The 9,562-nt window shown below is 45.8% G+C and overlaps 1 long non-coding RNA gene and 1 other non-coding gene across 2 annotated transcripts in view; both read left to right on the forward strand.

Moving 5' to 3' along the window:
* Window positions 1–616: 616 nt before the first annotated feature.
* On the forward strand, window positions 617–699 carry TRNAL-CAG (transfer RNA leucine (anticodon CAG)). The gene has a single exon. It is a non-coding gene; the product is annotated as a tRNA-Leu (tRNA).
* Window positions 700–6,171: 5,472 nt separating this feature from the next.
* LOC142047739 (uncharacterized) overlaps window positions 6,172–9,562 on the forward strand; it is an 87,584-nt gene continuing 84,193 nt past the window's right edge. Inside the window, exon 1 of the long non-coding RNA XR_012657012.1 lies at window positions 6,172–6,181. This is a non-coding gene — a long non-coding RNA (uncharacterized LOC142047739). The remainder of the gene's footprint in view (window positions 6,182–9,562) is intronic.

The raw sequence follows: 9,562 nt of genomic DNA on the forward strand, positions 1-9,562 counted from the left end.
CACTAAAGGTCTTAAGTAAACGCCTTAAATCAGTACCAAAACTTATAGGAAGTAACGATTTGCAGGTGGCAATGACTGAATATGTGCCAGGAAGTGACTGGTTACTGTATTTGAAGGATGAATTGAATCCCCCGTGCTCTGAACGGCAGAAAGTACTCAATTATCTAGCCCAAAAGGAAAAGTGCTTCCTAATGTCACTGAATGTTTCACATCCCAAGTATCTAAGTCCCGTGAGCTATAATCATGCCGGGTAGGGCCCTCAACATGCCTGTATGAATTATGTGAGTGACAAAACCAACCCTAACATCTTCTATGCTAGGAACCCACAATGAACTGTCTTATTTTTACGACGCGATACATCTTTAAGATAATTTTTTCACCTCTTAGCTCATCTACACTGTATGTTACTCCAGAAGACGTATAGAAATGTGTGAGAGGAGAAGGTCACAAAGTGGCAGCAGCACCCAGAAATCTGCCCTGCTAGAATTTTCTACTGAGGGAGGGAGCTTAGAAAAAAGTACACAGCTCGCTGAGGAATCTACGTGCTAAGAAAAATATAATTAGCAGGAACCGATTAAACATTTCTACCTGTAGAGCTACTGTTTGTTTCATAGCCGTCAGGATGGCCGAGCGGTCTAAGGCGCTGCGTTCAGGTCGCAGTCTCCTCTGGAGGCGTGGGTTCGAATCCCACTTCTGACAAGAGAACTTTTTTTTTTTTTTTTTTTCCTTGAATTTGCTCTCTGAAGCAATATTATAAGATTTCAAATGTTTTGAATATAGAAATCTGTCACTCTAGAAATGCGATTTAATATTTTCCTCCACGTTCTTTAAAATCTTCGCATCAAGAATGTTGGCTGAAGGAACATGGTTGATGTAAAATAAGAAGAATGAGAGAGAGAACTTTTAATTGTCAATCTAAGTCAAGCAAGTGAAGTAGAATTATAGGTTTTCCTAGCTCTCAGTTGGCGTTTTTACAACAACAAAACTAATAACTGTCTTTCTACACTGGCCATTAATGGTGTAAGTTGGACCACTGTTGATCCACTAGTGTTGACAGTTCCCTGAGATCTTCACCAGGGACTCAGGCACATCTGCTAATTGCTACCTACTTTGGCACTTATACCAATGGTACATCAGCTAAAATATGGGTTCTTATTTTGCAACGGTAGCTAAAGCTGGTGGACCAGCATGGAAAAAGTTGTCTCTGAGGCTATGTCTACACAGAAGTCAGGAGGTGCAATTGCAGATCAGGTAAATATGCCCGAGCTGGCTTCTCAAATAACAATAGCAGTGTAACCCTGGCAGCAGGGTTGTATTTGGAAGGCTAGCTTGTGCCAAATGGGCTGTGTGACTTCTGCATTAAGGCAAGAGAATAGGCTGTGGGAGGGTAAGACCGTCTGTATTATGGAGAGAGGCATTAAGAAACACAGTGGTAGCTCTAGGTGAGGGATTGGAGCAGGATCAGCTTTTTGTGCTCAGGGAACGCAGCATGCAGCCATGGCTATTCATAATCCACTGGTGCTCTCTGCGAGGTCATTGGTATTAGGGAATGCTGGGGAAAGGTTATGAGATAATGGCTGCCTGACCTGCTGCCACCGTTAGAGGACATGGGCTGGGGAGGGTTGTTAAGTTAAATGCAGTTAACAATGAGTGGTCACGCCTATGACATCATGAAAGGTGAGAATGTTTTCACTCAGGTTGTGAACTGTGGGCTAAAAAGTCTGAGCATTTTAAACGCAACATAAGAATGGACACACTGGATTAGCCCAATGATCCAACCAGACCAGTATCCTGCTATATGCTTCAGAGGGTGTGAACAGAAGAGGGCAATTTTCAAGTGGTCCATTCTGTGTCATCTAGGCCCAGTTTCTAGCAGTCAGTAGGACATCTAGAGTGGGGGGTTGCCTATCTACCCATTTTGGCTAATAGCCACCAGTGGACTCCATGAACTTATCCAATTCTTTTTTTGATCCCAAGTTATACTTTTGGTTGTCACAGCATCCCATGACAATGGGTTCCGTAGGTTAACTGTGCATTGGGTGAAGTACTTCCTTATGTATGCGTTAAACCTGCTGCATATTAAGTTCAGGGGGTGGCTCTGGCTTCTTGTGTTATGTGATGTGAAAAATAACCCTTCCGTATTCACTTTCTTCTCACCATTCATGATTAGTAAAGTAATAGAAAATCCCCAGCAGATACCATTGTGACATCACTCCTGATTCCAAGCAAATAGACCAGAAACAGCTTTGCCCTCTTGCGAGCTGAACAGGGCAGCGACAGAAACGTGTTGGATAACTCGATTAGTTAAAGTGTTGTGCTAATAATGACTCGAGGGTTTGATCCGCTGGGCACGTTTTGTGTTATTTGGTTACAGCAGGAAATAAAATTTCATTTGTCTTTTATTTGGGAAAGACCAAAACACAATTTCAGTCTCCTCCTAGGTTCACAATCCTAGCTTCACCTTTCATTCCTTTCTCGCCTTCTGCTTTAAGCTATGTATAGCCTGCTATGTAAGGAGACAATAGTCACAGCTGGGCAAGCCCCTGCTGCTGCCTCAAGGACAAAGGAAACCTTTGGCTAGGAGAAACGTTATCTCAGTAACGTTTGGCTGGGATACAAATGATCATCAGGCAGTGAAACAGCACTTCAGTAGCTCGTTCTCTAGCTCAGGGTTTGCTTGAGTGCTAGCGACCACCTGACTTTCCCAGACAAGGTCTGATTTGAAAATGCCTAGTGAAGCAGCTCAGGCCTGGTCTACACTACGCGTTTAAATCGATTTAAAGAGCGTTAAATCGATTTAACGCTGTACCCGTCCACACTACAACACCCTTTATATCGATATAAAGGGCTCTGTAAATCGATTTCTGCACTCCTTCCCGAAGAGAGGAGTAGCGCTAAATTCAATATTAACATATCGGATTACCGTTAGTGTGGACGGAAATCGACGTTACTCCAATCATCGGCGCCCTCGCAGCTGCCCTTTCATTTGTCCAGTGATTGCTCTCCAGTCTGCCTCGTGCTGCATCGCTCCCCCTCCCTTGGTGCCTTCTTTGAAATTCAGCTCCTCTCTATAAGGGTCCTCCTCCGAGGCGTGCTCCGGTGTGATTATGGGTGGTCTTGAAGTGGAGGAGAACTCGATTTCACTCTTGTGTGTTTTAGTATTGGACAGTTCACATAATAATCCAGTGCTTGATATAGCGGTTCCCCACGTTGGTCCCGCTTCTATGTTTTATTTTTCATTAGTCTAAGAATTGTAAAATTTTTCCATCATTGGCTTGGTGGTTTTTGCTGTGTCTTATGGGCTTGGTCATATATTTTACGTAGTTGTGAACATATTGGTTTTCTCTGGCAAATCTTCAAAGGTCGATTCTAAAATACCTCTAGGACATTTTGTCTCCCACTTTTTCTCTGTGTCTAGTTCTAATTTTATGATATGGTTGAATGGTATATATAATATCGCATGGCTGGGTGTAGATATAGCCTGATCGGTCCTGTTTGTAGGACTGGAGGGGACTCCTGCAATACGGTCGACTGTTTTGTGAGTTCCAGTGCGCTGCCTCTGCTCCTCACTAGCAGGAACCGGATGATGTACTTGGTGTGTTTGTCGCGCGCGCAGATCTCTATTATGTGGGCTCCCTCATTAGGTATGTAAACTTGCTCTCAGACAGACCAGAATGCTCAAACCACTGAGGCTTACCCCTCCTGATTGGACTTCCCAATGTGCTAAGAGTGTTAGCCACCTTGGGTGGGATCGCATAGGATGCCATTTGATTTGCTAGTGACAGTGGGGCAATTGGTCCATTTCTTACCTATGCTTGCTATTTGGTCCGCTTCCAGTGGCTTCCATTCTAACCTGTTTAAAAGCAGAACACTTCCCAGTTGATTGCTCTGTTCTCCTATGAGTGTATTTGCTCTTAGCTTAGGGTGGCCAGTGGATAACTTTCCTATCCATTATTTTCATCGCACTTGTGATTTGTTATGGGGGCTAACTCACTGTTGTTGAGAGGGAGGAGGGAAGGGGGCATGTCGTTGGGTGTGGTGTTTAAGGTGGGTGCATCTGAGGCTGGATAGGCCGGTTATTTGGTTATTTGTGTTGGGGTAGGTGGGTTTGGGTGGTCTCTGAGGTTGTGTGGATCTAGGGCAGAGTACTCCTGTTATTATTTGATTTGGGTTTTGTCGATTTGAGGTATTGGGGTGTTCTGATGGTGCCTTGCCCTGAGCTGAGTGTTGTGGTCCTGGAGGTGGGTATTGCTTCTGTGTGTGGCCTGTGCGTGTGTAGGAACTTGGCGGCGAATGTGTTTTGTTGGGTGTTCTGCGTTGGGGAGGTGGTGCAACAAGGATGGCGTTAGATGGAGATCGGCTTGGTGCCTGTGCCGCAGGGGGAGTTGTCTTGTTTTTCACCGGCTGCAATGATTCCTGTGTGGGTGTCTTCTCTGCTTGGATTGCCCAGTGTCACAGGTTATGTATGTGAGAAATCCTGTGTAGGCCTAGGGTGGTTGTTTTGTGTTTGTTGTGTGTTTCGTTCTTGAGCTGGGTAAAGCATCAGGAGGGATCTTTCTGGAGTGGCTTGGAGTTTTCAAGGGTGGTGGATGCCCAAAGAGCAGTAGGATGTGGCTGGGGCAGATTCTGTATAGTGAGGGCTTGGTTCAGTGGGTTTTAGCTGATGGCTCGGTGGGGAACTTGCAGTTCTCGTAGGGGGGTGCGCCTTTGTGGGAGGTAGGTGAATGGGTCTCTGGTTGGTCTGTGTGTGGGGCTTCTTTTGTGGTGGTGTTGGCGGATGGTGTCCCTATGGGTAATCTGGGTGGGCCCTCGTGGATGGCGCGGGCCTCTGGGGTTTGCTCTCGACCCTCGCTTCTTCTCGATCGCTGTGCTTGCTTTGCCAGAATCCTGTCTCGCTAAGTCACTCTCCCGGGCGATTCCGGCCGCGGCAGTGCTAGGTTCGACGCTATGGTGGACGGTTGGCTGTGTGCCGACTATGTCAAACACTGTGATGGGGTGATATCAACATGATTTGCGTTCTCCATGCTCTTGAAAGAACTTGCAGGAAGTCTTGTTCCATAGGGAAATTATTTTGATTTGGGTATGTTTTATAAATATATCTTTTTGTATAATGGCTGGTTTGCCTCGAGTCCGTGGTGGGTCCTATGATGCTGGGGAGGTGAAGGAGTGAGAAGGGATCAGCATTATCACAGTGGTCTCTTCCACAGCATTAAGACTCGTTTTTTCTGAAACTCTGGTTTTATTGAGATCATTTGTTCAATCCAGAGGTTCATCTGCATGGAAGACAAGGGTGTGATTCCAGATGATCAAATGAGATCTAGCAATGTCTCCCTCGGAGGAGGGCTCTCATTAGCTCTGCTTCTCCACGAGTGAGCTAAAAGAAGGTAGTGTGCTGCTCGAAACGCTTTTGTGGCTACTATATTAGATCTCAAGTGATATTGTCGGGTTTTCTGTGTGTCCTGGAGTTTTCGGGTGTGGCAGCGTCCTTGTGTTTGGCGTGGTTGGAGACCGTGGCGACTTAGCATGTTCTTCTGCTTTTTATCCCAGTGGGGTTCTGTGCTGTGGATCAGTGACCTTTTAATGTTAAGCTTTTCTTCTCTGCCAGGCCCTGTGAACAGAAATAGGATGGTCAGAGGTTCCGATTTCCTGACTTTTCTCTCCTCCTCCCTGCTGATGTGTGTGTGTTTGGAGTTGTTCTCGTTGACAGGTCAGTGGATGAGAGAATCCTCCACAGTGGAACTCCTTGGGTTGTTGCTCTTTTCTAGGCCTTGTGTTCAGAGACTTTTGTTGTGGGGATGGGAGAATTGAGGTTAAAAATGTGTCTGTGGGCTTAGCCTGGCAGGAGGGGTTCAGGTCTACGACTGTATAAAGAGATTGAGCATTCCCAGCATTGGCAGAATGTGTAGTGATTCTCCTGTCTGCAGGAAAGATGCTAGGGGGCATGCATGATGTGAAATGACTAAAACCATCTACATCCTTCTCAGCCACTTCCTTTTCACATCCCTGTCCAGGCTCCACAGAAATTGTACGATTCATGTGGTCCAGCTCATGCGGCCATCACATGTTTATGGGAGAGGGAGAGAATGGCTGCATGAGGAGCCAGGGTCGTAGGGATTATTTAATTGGGTAGTGTGGGTTGGGTGATGGGTGGATTTTTTCCTTGTATCTGGCGGGACGAGAGGTTACAGGCAAATACACTGGTTTAGGATGGAGAATGTGTTTTGCACCAATCTGGTTTGGTAGTGTTGTTGATACCGGGATAGGGAAAATTCACAGTTGGTTGGGGTGGGGAAGGGATGGAGGCCTGTGGAATGACGCAGCAAATCCATGATGTGGGAGTGTGTATTAATTTATTTTGTAGTTTTGCTCTAGATAACTGATGGGCTGGTTGAACGACGATAGGTGTGGGGGGTGAATCCGCTAAATATCGTGTTGAGATTACAGAAAAATCAACTCCTTCTATGTAGGCAGTGAATATATCTGTACCGAGATCGTCCCAGGTGTCAGGAGCCTGTCAACGAATCCTTAGAGAAGCTGCGTGGGTTTAAGTGCGATATGAATAAGTGGTGCTGCCTCCAGTTTCGTATGAAGTAGAGAATTTCCCCTCCCTTTCATCTCCAGATGGCTTCGGAGATAGAGTGAAGGTGGTGGCTAGTCCGGACCTCTCCCTGGTGGATCTCTTGTATGAGTGTTGCTGCCCTTCTGCTATGAGTGGTTGGTATGGTCTCGGATTATCTGCTGGAGAGCAAGGCTCCTTCTGTCTCCTCGAGCCTCTCAAAGACGCGAGAGGTAGAGGGGATGGTTTACCCAGTTCTCGCTCCGCGTGTGGGCGTTCGCTCCCAGTAGTCGAGTACGACCCAGAGAGATTTGTGGTGGGCTCCATCGTCTCCCCCAACGAATTAGGGGCTGTGACTTAAGTGGCAGTATAGGTACTGGTGTGGTTGGATTCCTGACTCTTGCGAGGTAGCTCCTCTCGGGTTGTGGCCGTATCGGAGGGTGATCTGAGAGCAGTGGGTAGTAAGGTTTCACCAGGGAAGAGGAGGGGCATCGGTGCTGGAGTCGTCTTGTCTAGTGTGGCCTATACAGGATCGTCTAGAGTCGATCTGGTCTGAGTAACGTTACCTCTCTCTTAGTGTGTATGTCATCGTGAATCTTTTGCCTCTCGTTTATTAGATAGTGAATGAAGCAGTTCCGTTCTGCCTCTGGTTCCTCTCCACGATGTGCCATCTCTCTTAGGCTCTGTCACCTAGTTCTTGGCATTCCCTCAATTTTGTCTTTGTACCCTTATTAGAGAGTCTCGCTCTCTGTGCTCCATCTCTCAAGGCTTCCGAATGTGCTTAGGGTGTAATCAAAGCGATGTGCTGCAGGACTCAGGGCTGCTTGCTGATCCAGAGTTACCAATGTCCCAGACACTCAGTGGTTTTCTTATGAATGGCTGGTTGTGGGGAGGGTCATGCTCAGTATTCATTGGTTTGTGCTGCTCGATAGGTGCTCGCGAAAGTTATTTTCATCCCTCAGTGGATGACGAGGATGTACTACGCACTCTCTTCTGTCTTCTGTTCGATCGCCACCCAGCATGTGAAAATGGCCTAGTAGTTATAGTGAAGCTTTGTATGTCCACATGGTGAACAGATACTTGCTTTCTCGTTCCACTCTTCCATGTTCGTAGTAGCGGCACAGGGTCTGTCCTTTCTCTTTGCGCAAGTTCGCTCCTATCTTGGGATTTCTTTCTCGCGCACTCTCCTCAGCTTTATACAATTAACGCTCTTAGCTGATGCATTGGCTCGCAAATCTTCTGGTGTTCCATCCTCATGGCCGTTTCTCTTCGTCAATATGCTGTTTCATTCGCCTCGCTATAATGTCTTTTGAGGCGGGTGTGGTCATTATCACTTCTAATCCTGTAGCGCGCTCTCGTGTTCTACGCGCCCTAGTGTGTGGGTAATCCGCTGGGCTAGGGACAAATTCTAGGACTGGTCTCGTCGCTGGTGGTTAATGGCTCATTGCGGTATTAGGTGTGGCCGAGTGCCTCCGGATATCAAGAGTGTCTAATCTTGTTTCTTTTTTTTGACCCGATTAAAGATCCTGGGCCTGCTCACTCTAAAGCATTGCCTCTAGCAAGAGGAGGTGTCGACACGGTTGAGTTGTGCGTTAATGTGTGAGTAATTATTAGTTCTCATTGAGGGTTTAGGGATACTGGCTTAGTATACTGGTTTCATGGTGGATCCTAGTTTTGCTGTGGTGGTTGTAGGAGTAAATAACATTTCCTTATTTCGTTCTTCCTAACAGCGTCTTGATTTTTATAGACATATCGCGTGAAATATATGCTTCGGGTTCTTACCTCTGGGCTTTTCCAAGTTTGAAATAAGTCCAGTTTTAGAATTCTCGTGCCTCTAAGTATGTGAGATCTTGCCATAGGACCCTAGGTTAGATTTTTTTGCCTTTTTGTGAGCCTTTCCAGTTCCCAGTGGTATATCTTTTTGAGGATGAGTTGATGGACATTCTTGTCACAACATATTGAGAATAGTGAGGGGACCATGTGATTTCTAGTATAGAGGCATATGATTTATTTTCTGTTTTATATCTAATCTCCTTTTTCTTCAATGTTCTAACATATCTTTCTCGCTTGTCTTTGTCGCTGTCTGGCATGTTGGGAGGTGGATTGTTGTTTCAGTGGAGAACACTTGAGTCCAAATCAGATCTCAGATTTCCATGCTCGTCTGTCTGTGACGTGGAAGAAAAGAATTTGACCCGCTATCTATTTTATATGTAATTGGATTAGTCGGGGCATTTATCGGTGGGTTGTATTTCTTTAGGCTGCCGCGTGCGGTGTGATTCTTTGTATGCTTGGATGATCTTTCCATGGTTAATAATTCATAGTAATAGACTGTGAGGATCCTGGCATGTGACAGGTGTTTTGGGTATGGGTTAGCAGAGTGACCCCCCTGGAACTGTCCCCTGTGTGCTCGACTTCTCTTGAGCCCGTATATATCTATGCAGTAAGTCTAGCTTATTACACAAAGAAATCTGATTTATAAGAATGGAAAGTCTCCACCCAAGATGTTTCAGAAAGCTCCATTTCACTAGAACTGATGAACTTCGATTTCTAGATGTGTGGTGTCCAGCAATCACGTTCACAACCGCCTAGTTCACTGTCCCTTGTTCCGTGGGTGTTTCAGCTATTTGTCTGCCTGGGTGGACTGATTGGCCTTCTCTTTAAGCCACCTTGAAAACAAAAATAGAGTGTTTCTCCAGGGCCCTTTCTATATGTCTTTCTTTAGCTGGCGGACCCTCTTTGTTCTCCTGTGCAAAAATCACCAGCAATACAAGATGGTAGTTTTGTTCACAACTGGTTCTGTTCAAATTGTCATGATTGTTTAGCTTTCTGCAGTCAACCTACCTAGTTGTGTCTAATTGCTGTTTGAATGTTCGCAGGAAAGCTTCTAGATGTTATGATTGCCATCTCCCAAGGGTCCATTGTCAGTTAAGTGTTTCTTAATGAGCTCTTTACCTGAGAATAGTCCTGTCTCAAGAAGCTGAGCAATGCTCACTGAGGATACTTTTA

Source organism: Chelonoidis abingdonii, chromosome 1 (assembly GCF_003597395.2).
Source record: "Chelonoidis abingdonii isolate Lonesome George chromosome 1, CheloAbing_2.0, whole genome shotgun sequence".
Lineage (NCBI taxonomy): Eukaryota > Metazoa > Chordata > Testudines > Testudinidae > Chelonoidis > Chelonoidis abingdonii.